General features: G+C 54.0%; 1 protein-coding gene across 33 annotated transcripts in view; it reads left to right on the top strand.

Annotated features, from left to right (window-relative positions):
- Positions 1–12,466, top strand: part of NCOR1 (nuclear receptor corepressor 1) — a 1,832,391-nt gene that overhangs the window by 1,228,856 nt on the left and 591,069 nt on the right. The window lies entirely within an intron of this gene.

Raw genomic sequence — 12,466 nt, 5'->3', positions numbered from 1 at the left:
CTAAAAAAAAGGGGGGGGGGGTGCAAGTGTATTAAAATTACCCCGCCGGTACCTTGAAATCAGTTTTATTCGTAGGTCCTTGAGGTCAAAGTAAAAGAATAATTCGGGGAAATGCGGCGCCTCTTATTAACAAATATGGTAGAGGCCGAGGTATTACTCTGCTGCTCTACTTACCCTTGTGTATTTGTGAAAGTGAAACCTCGTCGACATGTTTCGTGCTAGAGAGAGGTCCCTAATGGATTCCTGGTGCGCTTCGTCAGGACCGTGTGATGTTAATTGGTGCAATAAAAATAAAGATGAAAATAGGAGCAGGGAATAAGACCCCTATAGTCCTATGGTACCTTTATTAGGCTCAAAGGGTGGACCCATTAGTTTTGATAGTACCAAATTCAGCTCCCAAGGAGGTAGAGGAGGTCGGACTGGAGGGTAGACCTTCTTAATACCCTGCAGGAAATCCTTCACCACCTGTAACTGAAAGAACGAGGGTTGAGAAGGGGAACGCCTGCATGCCGTAATGGCAGCTAGGTGCACCTTAATGGACGAGAATTTCAAACCTGCTCTGGCTAGGTGTAGCAAATAGGACAAAACTACCTCCTCCTGCCCTTTGGTGGGACTACAATTATTTTGCACACGCCATATGTAAAACCACTTCCATTTGCAAGCATAAGAGTGCCTTGTAGAAGTTCTCCTTGCCTCTTTCAATATGGTCATGCAGTCCTGTGGAAGACCTACATGTCCATACTGGAGGACCTCAGGAGCCATGCTGCCAAATTCAGCGATGGAAGGTTGGGGTGATGAATCCTCCCGTTCATCTTGGACAGCAGGTCCGGTCTGCACGGCAGCCTCCTGTGTGGACATGTTGACAGATGCAGAAGGCCCGGGTACCACCACTGCCTCGGCCAGTCGGGAGCAATCAGTATCATTGTAGTGTCTGAGTGTGATGGCTTGGTCACCGCCTTCGGGATGAGAGGCAGGGGTGGAAAAGCATACACATATGCCCCTGACCAGTCGATCAAAAGGGCATTCCCCTTCGATCCTGGGCGGTAGTACCTTGCGGTGAATTCTCGGCGTTTTGTGTTTTCGTCGTCCACGAACAGATGTATGCTTGGACAGCCACACGCCTGGAAGATGTCGTTGACCACCTGTGAGAAAGTGGCTCTGTATATACTGTTCCTTAATAGGTACAGGGTGTACAGAGTCCACAGACCCCAAGGGTTTAACAGAGGTTAAAGTTAGATATAACCTTACTCTCCAAAGTGGTAGCCTGGTCGAGCAGTAAGGCAGTATCAGAGGACGTGTAAAGCATTTGTTGTACACACTCAGTCAGCAAATAGTTCCACACACTCAATAACTGAACTCTAGGCCAATGGTTTGTATATAAAAAATATATGCTTGTTTTATTTTAGAACCAACACTTGGAATTAAAATATACTTTCTCGACAGGAGATGTTTCATAAAAATACTTTTGTATATGCAATTGACTTTTTAGTAAACAGTTACAAATAGTTGCAGTAGGCAACTCTATTTCTACACACAATACATTGAGCTCAATGATAAATTCAGAATCTGAAAGAAACACGTTCGTTCGATTCCTCACCTTAGAATATCCCCAGGTGTCAGACTGGATCCGGAGGATTTTTCGTCAGCAATACCCCTTGCGCGTCGCTAGGCGTCGTCTGCGGCTCCGCGTCCGTCGTCGGCGTCGTGCGCCGGAATGACGTCGTCGGAGTACTTAGACGCCGCCCTCGCGCGCTGACGTCAGTTCTTCTTTTTTCCGTGCCAGTAAGCGCAGATCCGGGAGAGCTACCCCTTTAGTCACTTTTTGACTAACTTTTTTCGATCCTTTTTGATCTTGTCTCGACTCCGGTGCCGGTAGGATGCCTGGTTTTAAAGCCTGTGCTGACTGTAGCAGCTTGATGTCGGTTACGGACCATCACCGCCGGTGTCTTTACTGCTTGGGCCTCGACCACGACGCGGAGTCGTGTTCGGACTGCAAGGCCCTGACCTCGAAGGCTAGACGGGAGCGGTCCCGTAAGCTTCTCGAGATTCGCCACTCGGCTCCGCGCCCCTCTCGATCCCGGTCCAGGAGGAGGTCCAAGGATCGGTCGCGGAGCCGCAGCCGACGTCATCATCGGTCGTCGGGATCCAAGTCTTCGGGTAAGTCGAAGCACTCCAAGAAGCGACACCGCTCTTCGGACTCCCCTCGCCGGTCGCGCGACTCGGCCGAGGGTCAGGGTGGTTCCACCCCCGCGGCTCCGGCGGAGCCGCAGGCGCCGCGCAAGTCCCCATACCCAAATGTGAGAAGTTGGCCTGATGTATGATGTCACTAGTTCTAGTGTACACCTTGTATCAGTCCAAACAACCCTTATAGTGATTGGTTGTAAAGTCAACCTTATAGACCAGCTATCCTAGTGGTAGCATGGACAAGAGCAGTCTTAGGCTAAACTCTGAATGGCATGTGAAGCCAGCTGTGATACCATATATAATCCCTTGAATACCAAATGAAAGGACACCACAACAGATATATATATAAAATAAAGTGTATTTATTCTAGTCAAACCCTCAGCACTCTTTATGAGATTAGAGGTAAGTACAACACAGTCTTATTCAAGCATACATTAAGTCACACAGGTAAGTAATACAGTTAGGCCCTAGGGGCCACGCAAACCATATACTAAGGAAGTGGTATAAGGACCACTGTCACGGAAATAGGATAGACCTAGGCCTAGGGAATCGCTGGGGCTACACTACACTAGCAACAGTTAGGAAGTGGGAGGCCCACGGGATTCAGGTGCAGAGTGGAAACACTCACGCGTAATGCGTAAAAGTCGATAGAATTACTAGCAGTTAGAAATAAACAGTTTTAGGACACTTCTGGTATAGCTAGAAAGTCGAGACTCGGAAACTAGACCCTAGGATAGTCACTACCCTTGTGAGCACCGAAGTACCCAAGTTACCTAGCCCACAGGCTGCGGGTGCATAGGTGTGACATTGCGTCGGGTTTAGTCGTGGACTTCTATGGATGCCTGAAGGAAAGTTGCTGACAGGCAGTCAGTGAAGAGTGTCCGGTGGATCCCAAGGCTGGGATCAAGAAGAGAGGAGACCTGCAAGCAGAAGGGACAGAGTCAAGGTCACTAGCCAGTGACCACGTGGAACCAGGAAGGAACCAGGCGATGTCGTGAAGATTGCAGGTGAAGGTGAAGCTTGTCGCTGTAGCCACGAGGACCAGGGAACGTCGAGGACGACCAGGACCAGGAGGCGAGCTGTCCCACGAAGGCTCTTGCTGTCGGCGGCGTCGAAGTTGGACTAGGACTCACCAAGCCTGGGCAAGAGGAACCCACGAAGAACGGAGGACTTGCTTCTGGTGCAGACCAGGAAGGTCTGGGGTGCTTCTTCTTTGCAGAAAAGCGGGAGCCAGTCTGGAGGAGCCAAACCAGCGCTGAAGATTTCAGGGTGCGTCGTCTCAAAGGCCACTAGCCAGCGGGCAAGCAACCGGACAGACGCGGCAAGCAGGAAAATGCAGAAGGGCCCCACGCAGGACTCGTGGAGTGTGGGGGGCTGATCTTCGGTGCAGATGGTGCTTGGGGTTGGGGCTTCTCAATCCCCGGTGCACAACTTCGAGGGTGCCTCAGAAGCTGCGCTTTAAGATACTAGCCACTTTTCCCAGGTAGCCGGTCCCACGTCTCTCGTCGCCTCCACGGATCTCAGCACGGCTGTGGATGTGGATCAGGGTCGGAGAAGTCTGGAAGTCAAGGCTCTGGTCGGGCTCTGCAGTCGGTCCCTCGTAGAACTTTAGCAAAGCAAAGGGTAGTCTCTTGATGCTGCCTGTTTGCACAGGGTAGCCACTCCTTGGCCACAAGGGAGATTCTTCAGTCTTCTTCTTTCGTCGAATGTCGAAGGTCCAGAGTTTCTGTTCAAGTTGCAGGTTCAGGATAATCTAATCTCCTGGGGCCCAGCTACCACTCTTATCCAAATCTGGGGGGCTGGGTTACCTGCTAGGTCACGCCTTATGGGTGGGACCTGGGAGGGGGGTGGTTACACCCCCTTCCCTTTTTTCCAGTTTCGCGCCAGGACTGGGGCTGGAGTGCCCCAGCACCGGTTTGAGCTGGACTATGCACGGGACACCTTGTGTGCCCCAGGCATGTCTCATTCTATTCATCCCTCCCTGCCCCAATACACTAAGGCCTGTCTGGGGTGGTGCTAGCACCTTCCAAGGCAGGAAACCTATTGTCCAAGCCTCCCTTGCCGGGATCACTCCCAGCAGCAGGAGGTCAGACTCGTGTCTGTGGCAGCAGCATCCATTTTGTGATGCTGGGGCTCTGGTTAACTTTAACCGGGTAAGTAGGTTACAACATGTCTTCTCCCTCTAGAAGGGAGGGATAGTATCCTCATCCCCAGAAATGGGATGGGGGTATTATTCCAAAGTGTTAGACACCTTACACGACATGTTTTGATAAAGCCAAACCATAGTTACCATAACCGTTTACGATTATAAGGCACTTTAAGAGTATATGGTAGGCTATATCATAGAACAGCTATAAGGACATGGTTCCGAAAGCTGCAGACAGGCTCAGCTCATGCTAGAGCACCATCTCACATGTTACCAAGCACTCTGCCTCCAGGATTGTTAAGGCCTGCCATAGGAGTGGCTGATAGGTACACATGTGTCTATATGTAAGTTAGGTATAGGAATACTACACCTAAGCAAGGGGTGATTACACGACCTTGCCCCAGCTGAGTGATCAGCCAGTTGTGTCATAATGGAAGGCCAGGCAAGGGGTGGCATGATACATGCTGCAGCCCTTGGTAGGCCGAGGGTACACCTATGCCCTTGGGTACCTAAGGTACACTGTACAGGGGCCAATAAGGTGATCCTATTCCAATGGGTTATGCACCTAAAGTACATAGTATCAATTTAGAGAAAGAACAGCAGGGCTGTGGGTCTGGTTAGCAGGCCCACAGCCACATCTAAGTCGAAAACCAGTAAAGCAAAAGCAAAAAGTGGGGGTGAACATAGAAAGCAGACCCTACTCTCCTACACACCGGTCCCTGGGACTGACGCGACGCCGGCGGAAGTCAGTGCCTTCCTCTCGGCCATGAGGAGCCTGGCTCCGCCGTCGACGCCCGCTGGCGCGCCTTCGGGCCCCGTGGACCCGACTGGGCTGCCTTGCCTGCCGGCGGCTCCGGCCCCGGCGCCGTTGACGGCTCCGGCCTCGACGCCGCAAGCGCCCGAGGGACCCGTACCCGAGTCCCCGCCGACGCCGGTCGACCTCGTCACGCCTCCTCCGCCGGCGTCGACACCGGTACCACCTCCGACGCCGACTCCGCTCGACGTCGAGCCCCAATTCAGCCCCGCTCCGGGCCCGGCGCCGATACGGCGTCGATGGACGCCGCGTTCGGCGCCGCTGGAGACACATTATGTCTATCGCCCGGCTCCGCTCCTTTCTCCTGTATACCAGGAATCGGATGATGGGGACAACTGGGAGGGATCCGAGGATCCTATGGCCGTTCAGGCTCAAATGTCACAGGACTGGGCAGATGAACTGGGGATGGCCAGTGGCCTGGATACCTCTCCGGACACTGGATTCGTCTCTCCTCCGACTTTGGCTTCGGAGGAGGGCGCTGCTTTCTCTGTGGTGCTGCGCAAGGTGGCCGCAGCCCTTGGGCTCGAGCTGCCTGCCGTGGCTGTGAGGACTAACGTCCTTACTGAGGTGCTTCAGTCTGCAGCAAGCTCCACTGAGCCTCTGCTGCAATTCAATGAGGCCCTCATTGACGTTCTGCAGGGCACCTGGTCCAAGCCCTCCACAGTTCCTCCTGTGGACAGGAACGTCGCCAGGCGCCACCGCCCTGCTCCGGGCGACCCCAGTTTTCTGTCCCAACACCCTACCCCCGAGAGCCTGGTTATCCAGGCCTCTACCTCCCAATCCTCCTTCCCGACCGCCCTGCCGGACCGGGATTCCAAGAGACTGGAAGCTGTTCTCCCTTAGTTTGGGCCTGCGGTCTTTGAACACGCCTGTCTCTTGGACCGTTATTCCCACTCTCTGTGGGATGCGGTGGAGGACGTGCTGCCCCTGTGTCCGGAGGAGGTCCGGACACGACTTACCCAGGCTCTGGCCGATGGGAGGGATGCAGCGCGACATGCTATCCGATGTGGGCTTGACACTACGGACTCGCTGGGTAGGGCAATTTCTACCACAGTGGCGCTTAGACGTCACGCCTGGCTGCGGTCCACGTCATTTTCGGGCGATGTCCAGAGCACTCTCATGGACATGCCCTTTGATGGCACTCGCCTTTTTGGCGAGAAAGCGGACAGTGCGCTGAATCGCTTTAAGGACTCCCGGGCTACGGCCAAGTCCTTGGGCCTCTCGGCCCCGCAGTCGCAAACTTCCGCCTTTCGCCCCTTTCGTGGCCAAGGAAGGGGTGCCTCCTCACGTGCGCCTAGCCACCAGCCGCAGAACCAACCTGCGCGCGGTCGCGGACGTGGTTTCCGCCGAGGCGGTTCTGGAGGACGAAGAGGTCAGCCCACATCCACCCCGGCAGCATCCGCCTCAAAGCCTTCCTAGTCCGAGTTTTCAGGCCCATTCCACGCCAGTGGGCGGCAGAGTTCGCCATCACCTGCTCCACTGGCGGTCCATCACATCGGACAGGTGGGTGCTGCAAATCGTCCGAAGGGGCTACTCCCTCCCCTTCGAGACGACCCCTCCAGCCATGCCACCGCAGCACCACCGTATCTCGGGGGATCATTTGAATCTTCTCCAGGAGGAAGTTTCGGCCCTCTGGGCCAAGGGGGCCATCAAGCCCAGAAGTAGGTCGTGGTTGTTATTCCCACTACTTTCTGGTTCCCAAGAAGGGCAAAGGGGGCCTACGCCCTATCTTGGACCTCCGGAACGTCAATGCCTTCCTCCGGAAGGAAAGGTTCAAGATGTTAACTTTGGCTCAGGTTCTAGCTGCCCTAGACCCCGGAGACTGGATGGTAGCGTTGGACTTGCAGGACGCATATTTCCACATCCCCGTCCTGCCGGCCCACCGGCGTTACCTGCGGTTCACGGTGGGACACGAGCACTTTCAGTTTACTGTGCTCCCCTTCGGCCTCACCAGTGCCCCTCGGGTGTTCACGAAAGTGATGGCGGTGGTCGCAGCTCATCTGTGCAGATCAGGGGTTCCAGTCTTCCCCTATCTCGACGACTGGTTGTTGAATGCGGTCTCGCCCCAGACAGTAGTCTCCCACCTCCAGACTACGGCGGATCTCCTGCATTTGCTGGGATTTTCCATCAACGTGCCGAAGTCACACTTGAGTCCCTCTCAGAAGCTCCTCTTCATCGGAGCGGTTCTCGATTCGGCGCAGTTCCGGGTCTATCCGCCGGAACAGCGGGTCCGGGATATTCAGGCCCTGATTCCCATCTTTCGGCCTCTATCCTGGGTTTCGGTCAGGCTAGTGTTGCGGCTTCTGGGGCTGATGGCCTCCTGCATCCTACTAGTGCATCACGCCAGGCGGCGCATGCGGGCTCTGCAGTGGGACCTGAAGTTTCAGTGGGCCCAGCATCACGGCAACCTGTCCGACCATGTCTTGATCTCGGAGGGCACTGCACAGCAGTTGCAGTGGTGGCTCACGGACCGTGATTGGGTCAAGGGCAAGAGCCTCTCCCTTCCCCAACCGGAGCATGTCGTAGTGACGGATGCGTCCCTCCTGGGATGGGGTGGCTATATGGGAGAGGCGGAGATCAGAGGCCTCTGGTCTCCGGCGGAGTCTCGTCTCCACATCAACCTGTTGGAGTTGAGAGGGATCCGACTTGCACTGAAAGCCTTCCTTCCCTCTGTCAGGGGAAGTGTCGTGCAGGTGTTCACGGACAACACCACCGCCATGTGGTATTGCAACAAACAGGGCGGGGTGGGGTCGTGGACCCTTTGTCAGGAGGCTCTGCGCCTCTGGACATGGCTGGAACACCAGGGCGTTACCCTAGTGGTTCAACATCTGGCGGGCTCTCTGAACGCCAGAGCAGACGAACTCAGCCGCCGGTGCATGATGGATCACGAATAGCGTCTGAACTCCGAAGTGGCGCAAGGTCTCTTTCAGCAGTGGGGAGAGCCTTGGTTAGATCTATTCGCCACGAAGAGAACGCGCAATGTCAGCAGTTCTGTGTGTTTGAATTTCCAAGGCGGCACTCGCTCGGCGACGCTTTTCGTCACGAGTGGAGTTGCGGTCTGTTGTACGCCTTTCCGCCTATACCACTTCTGCCCAGAGTGCTGAAGAGGATCAGGCACGACCGGGCCCATGTCATCTTGGTGGCTCCGGATTGGGCACGAAGGTACTGGTATCCCGAGCTACTCAGTATGTTGACCGATCCTCCGATACGTCTGCCCCTTCGGGAGGATCTTCTGTCGCAGCAGCAGGGGACGGTCCTCCACCCGAACATGTCCAGCCTCCACCTCCATGCGTGGAGATTGAGCGGCGGCAGTTGATGCCATTTGACTTGCCTACTGAAGTCTGTGATATCATTCTGGCAGCCAGGCGTCCCTCCACAAAGACGGTATACGCCTGCCGGTGGAACAAATTTGTGGCATGGCGCACAGCAAAGGCTGTGGATCCCCTTTCCGCCCCTCTTTCTGAGGTTCTACTGTTTCTTTCTTTGGCCCGGCAGGGCTCTGCCCTGGGCACCCTGAAAGGTTATCTTGCTGCCATCTCTGCCTTCTTGCGGCTTCCTGATCAGCCTTCTCTTTTCAAGTCCCCTGTAGTTACACGCTTTCTAAAAGGCATTACTCACACGTTCCCTCCTGTCCCTTTTGTAATGCCTCAGTGGGACTTGAATCTTTTTCTCACATTTCTAATGTGTGCTCCCTTTGAGCCTCTTCATAATTGTCCTCTTCGTCTGCTGACGCTTAAGACTGCTTTTCTGGTAGCCATCACCTCGGCTAGATGGGTGAGTGAGCTCCAGGCTTTATCTTCAAAGCCTCCTTTTCTCTCTGTTCATCCGGACAAGGTTGTCCTTCGGCCTCGTCCCTCCTTTCTTCCGAAAGTGGTGACTCCATTTCATCTTGGGCAGTCTGTCACCTTGCCCACCTTCTTTCCGCCTCCGCATCCTTCCAAAGAGGAAGAGAGGCTCCACCGTCTGGACCCAAAACGTGCGCTTTCCTTTTATTTGGACCGCACAAAGCAGTTCCGGGTGGACGACCAACTTTTCGTTGGATACGTGGGTGCTAAGAAGGGGAAAGCTGTGCACAAACGGACCATCTCTCGGTGGGTCGTTTTGTGCATCAAAATTTGTTACTCCTTGGCAAAAAAGGACCCTCCTGTTGGGCTGCGCGCCCATTTTACTCGGGCCACAGCGGCTACTATTGCTTTGGGATGGGGTGTCCCTTTGCAGGACATCTGTCAGGCGGCAACGTGGGCTTCGCTACACACGTTTGCCAGGCATTATTGCCTTGACAGCCAAGTCCGGAGGGATGGCTTCTTTGGCCGTTCTGTCCTCCAGGACTTTCTGGTGTGATCTTGGTTCGCAGACCCACCACCGGGGATGGTATTGCTTGGGTATCTATTCTAAGGTGAGGAATCTAACTAACGTGTTTCTTTCAGATGAACAAGTTACTTACCTTCAGTAACGATGTATCTGTAAGAAACATTAGTTAGTTAGATTCCTCACCGACCCACCCATCCTCCCCGTTCTGCGAACTGACATCTAGGGTTAAGGTTATCCTTTTCAGGCCCCTAGATTTTATTTTTGGCACCAGTGTCGGTCTTTCCATGGCTCTGCGTTCCTGGCGCTGAAAGCTATGTACAAGAACTGACGTCAGCGCGAGAGGGCGGCGTCTAAGTACTCCGATGACGTCATTCCGGCGCACGACGCGGACGACGGACGCGGAGCCGCAGACGACGCCTAGCGACGCGCAAGGGGTATTGCTGACGAAAAATCTTCCGGATCCAGTCTGACGCCTGGGGATATTCTAAGGTGAGGAATCTAACTAACTAATGTTTCGTTAACGAAGGTAAGTAACTTGTTCTTATATGCAACAGATTACTTTGTAGATTACTGTTGTTATTCCAGGCTTGGATCCTAGATCCAGTCCTGGGTCAGTTCTCAGAATCAGCTGTTAAAAGTCGACTGTGGTACTGTAATGATTTTTAACTAATATTTAGCTATTTCAAAAGTGAGCACTTAGAAAATATTTCAGAGCAAACAATGATTCCCTATGGAAGGAAATGCAGGTTACAGGTACAGTAGGTGATCGTTACTTTTGTAATCCAGTACTGGGTGTCTAGACTCAGTACTGGGACATTTATCCAAAACAGGTAAGTAATTACGTTTTCAGAAGTTATACGATTTTTGAGGAATATTTAGAAATTGCAGAAATCAACACTTAGAAGAAATTTCACAGAAAAGCAGTCAATGGTTTCCTATGGAAGAAAAATGAGTTAAAGGTAAGTATAGTTGTGGGTACTTTTCAGAGTCAGTGCTGGGCACCAAGATCCAGCACTGGGAGCTCACCTAAGAGCAGGTGAGTAAATTCGTTTTTGTCACTCGGCTGATTTTTGGTGATTATTTGAAGTTTTGAAAAGTCCACACTTAGAAGAATTTTCAAGCAAAAGCCAGTCAATGTTACCCCATGAGGAAAATGAAGTTCGCGATTTAAGGGTAAGTACTCGACTGGCAGAGTTGAAGTTCTGGGCATAGACTCAGGGGTCCCCCAGTGTCAGGTAGGTACAGTTAGTTCACCCTCAGCGGTTTCAGGACGGCCGGGTGCAGAGAGAGTTAGGCCCAATGTTATCCTATGAGGGATAGGGGGGCCTTGGTTGGTGGCTGCTGTCTGGCAAACCACGTGGCTGTGGGGGCTGGGCTCCTGGTCACTTACTCAGGGCAAGTGGGGAAGTAGGTTGGAGTAGAGTTTTCACTGCCAGGGCCACTCGGACGGCTGGCTGCAGGGTGCTTTTGAGCCGTCGGGCACTCAATTGATTTCTATGGGAAATCTCCGGGTTGGAAAAAGACTGCAGGCTCGGGGACAAGGACTCTTCGGGTGCCACCACCACTTCGAGGGGTAAGGTGGGTTAGGTGAAGGATAGGTAGGTACCCCGGGATTGGGCACAGAGGGCCGTGGGGCGCCGGTTGCAGGGGTGCCTTTTGATGTCGGAAATCTTACCCTCTTGTTGATCGCGGTTGGGGTGGCATTCTGTTCTGAGGCTGCAAGCTTCTTCAGGATAGTTGAGGGGTGTCCTTGGGTGCCGGACTCGGGGTCACAGTCGCCGTGGGGTCGTCCTCGTGGGTTTAGTTCACTCCGGCACCGGCCAGGCTTGGCGGGTGCAGAGTGGGCTGGGATCGCGGTTCCGGGCTGCTGCCAGGGGTGAAAGGTAGGTTCTGAGTAGAGCCTCTACTCATGGGAGTCCCAGGGAATCAGAGTTCAAAGGTAGCCAGGTCCTCCGGGGTTTCTGAGGTTGCTGGCCACAAGAGATGCCGCGCTGGAGCAGGAGCAGGTTCGAGGGTCGACAGGCCGGTAGGGCTGGGGCCAAAGCAGTTGGTGTCTTCCTCTTTTTAGCAGCTGCAGGGCAGGTCTTTGTTCTTCTTGCTCTTCTTGTAGTTTCGGATCTGGGGAAGGAAGGTTCAGGGTGCCCCTAAATACTAGATTTAGGGGCATTACAGGTAGGTGAAGGTCAGGGACCAATGGGTCCTTGTACTGGGGTGGGTACACCCCCTATCCTGCCCCTCTCCTGTGGGAGGGGGGCAGTAGCCTAATCCTGATAGGGTAGGGCCTCCCATCTTCAAGATGGCGAGAGCCCGGAGATGTGCTTCACCTCGCCTCCCCCACCTGAGGGGTGGGGTGGGCAGGCTGGCACATCCCCTGTCCTTGTATGGGGATTCTGGCCAAGCTTCCCGCCAGAGTGGGGGGTTGCAGTGGCCTGGGAAAACTCCTAGAGGCGGCAGGCCTTTGAAGCTTCCCTTTGCTCATCCTGGGGGGGGAGATTTATCACCTCACCCAGGATGTGCATTGTTGCATGCCCGGGAGAGCAGGGGCTCTCCCACCCAGGGGTCCAGCAACGTGTCTGCTGTGTGGCAGCCTGGGCAGCCTCAGAGCAGACGTGGATTGTAGGTTAGTTGTAAGGGGGCATCTCTAAGATGCCCTCTGGGGTGCTTGGTACATTAAATCTCACACTGGCATCAGTGTGGGTTTAATGTGCTGAGAAGTTTGATACCAAACTTCCCAGTCTTTAGTGTTGGCATTATGGTGCTGTGGAGCTCGTGTTTGACGAGCTCTCAGCACCATGTACTCTTAAATGGCAGCACTGCACTTACAGTGCCCGGGAATGGACCTGGGTACTTTAGGGGCACAGGGCTCCTGCTCCTGTGCCCACACCATGGGCATAAGGCACCCAGCCAGAGGGGTGACTGACATATGCCTTGGCAGTGTGGGTGTTGGGCATGGCAAACAGAGATGTGTGCCATGTCGACTCTTCATTTTGTCCTGCACCCAGACACTCAGC

The sequence above is a fragment of the Triturus cristatus genome, chromosome 3_2, assembly GCF_964204655.1.
Source record: "Triturus cristatus chromosome 3_2, aTriCri1.1, whole genome shotgun sequence".
Lineage (NCBI taxonomy): Eukaryota > Metazoa > Chordata > Amphibia > Caudata > Salamandridae > Triturus > Triturus cristatus.
The sequence above is the reverse complement of the archived record's forward strand: the minus strand, read 5'-3'. Positions and strand labels throughout refer to the sequence as shown.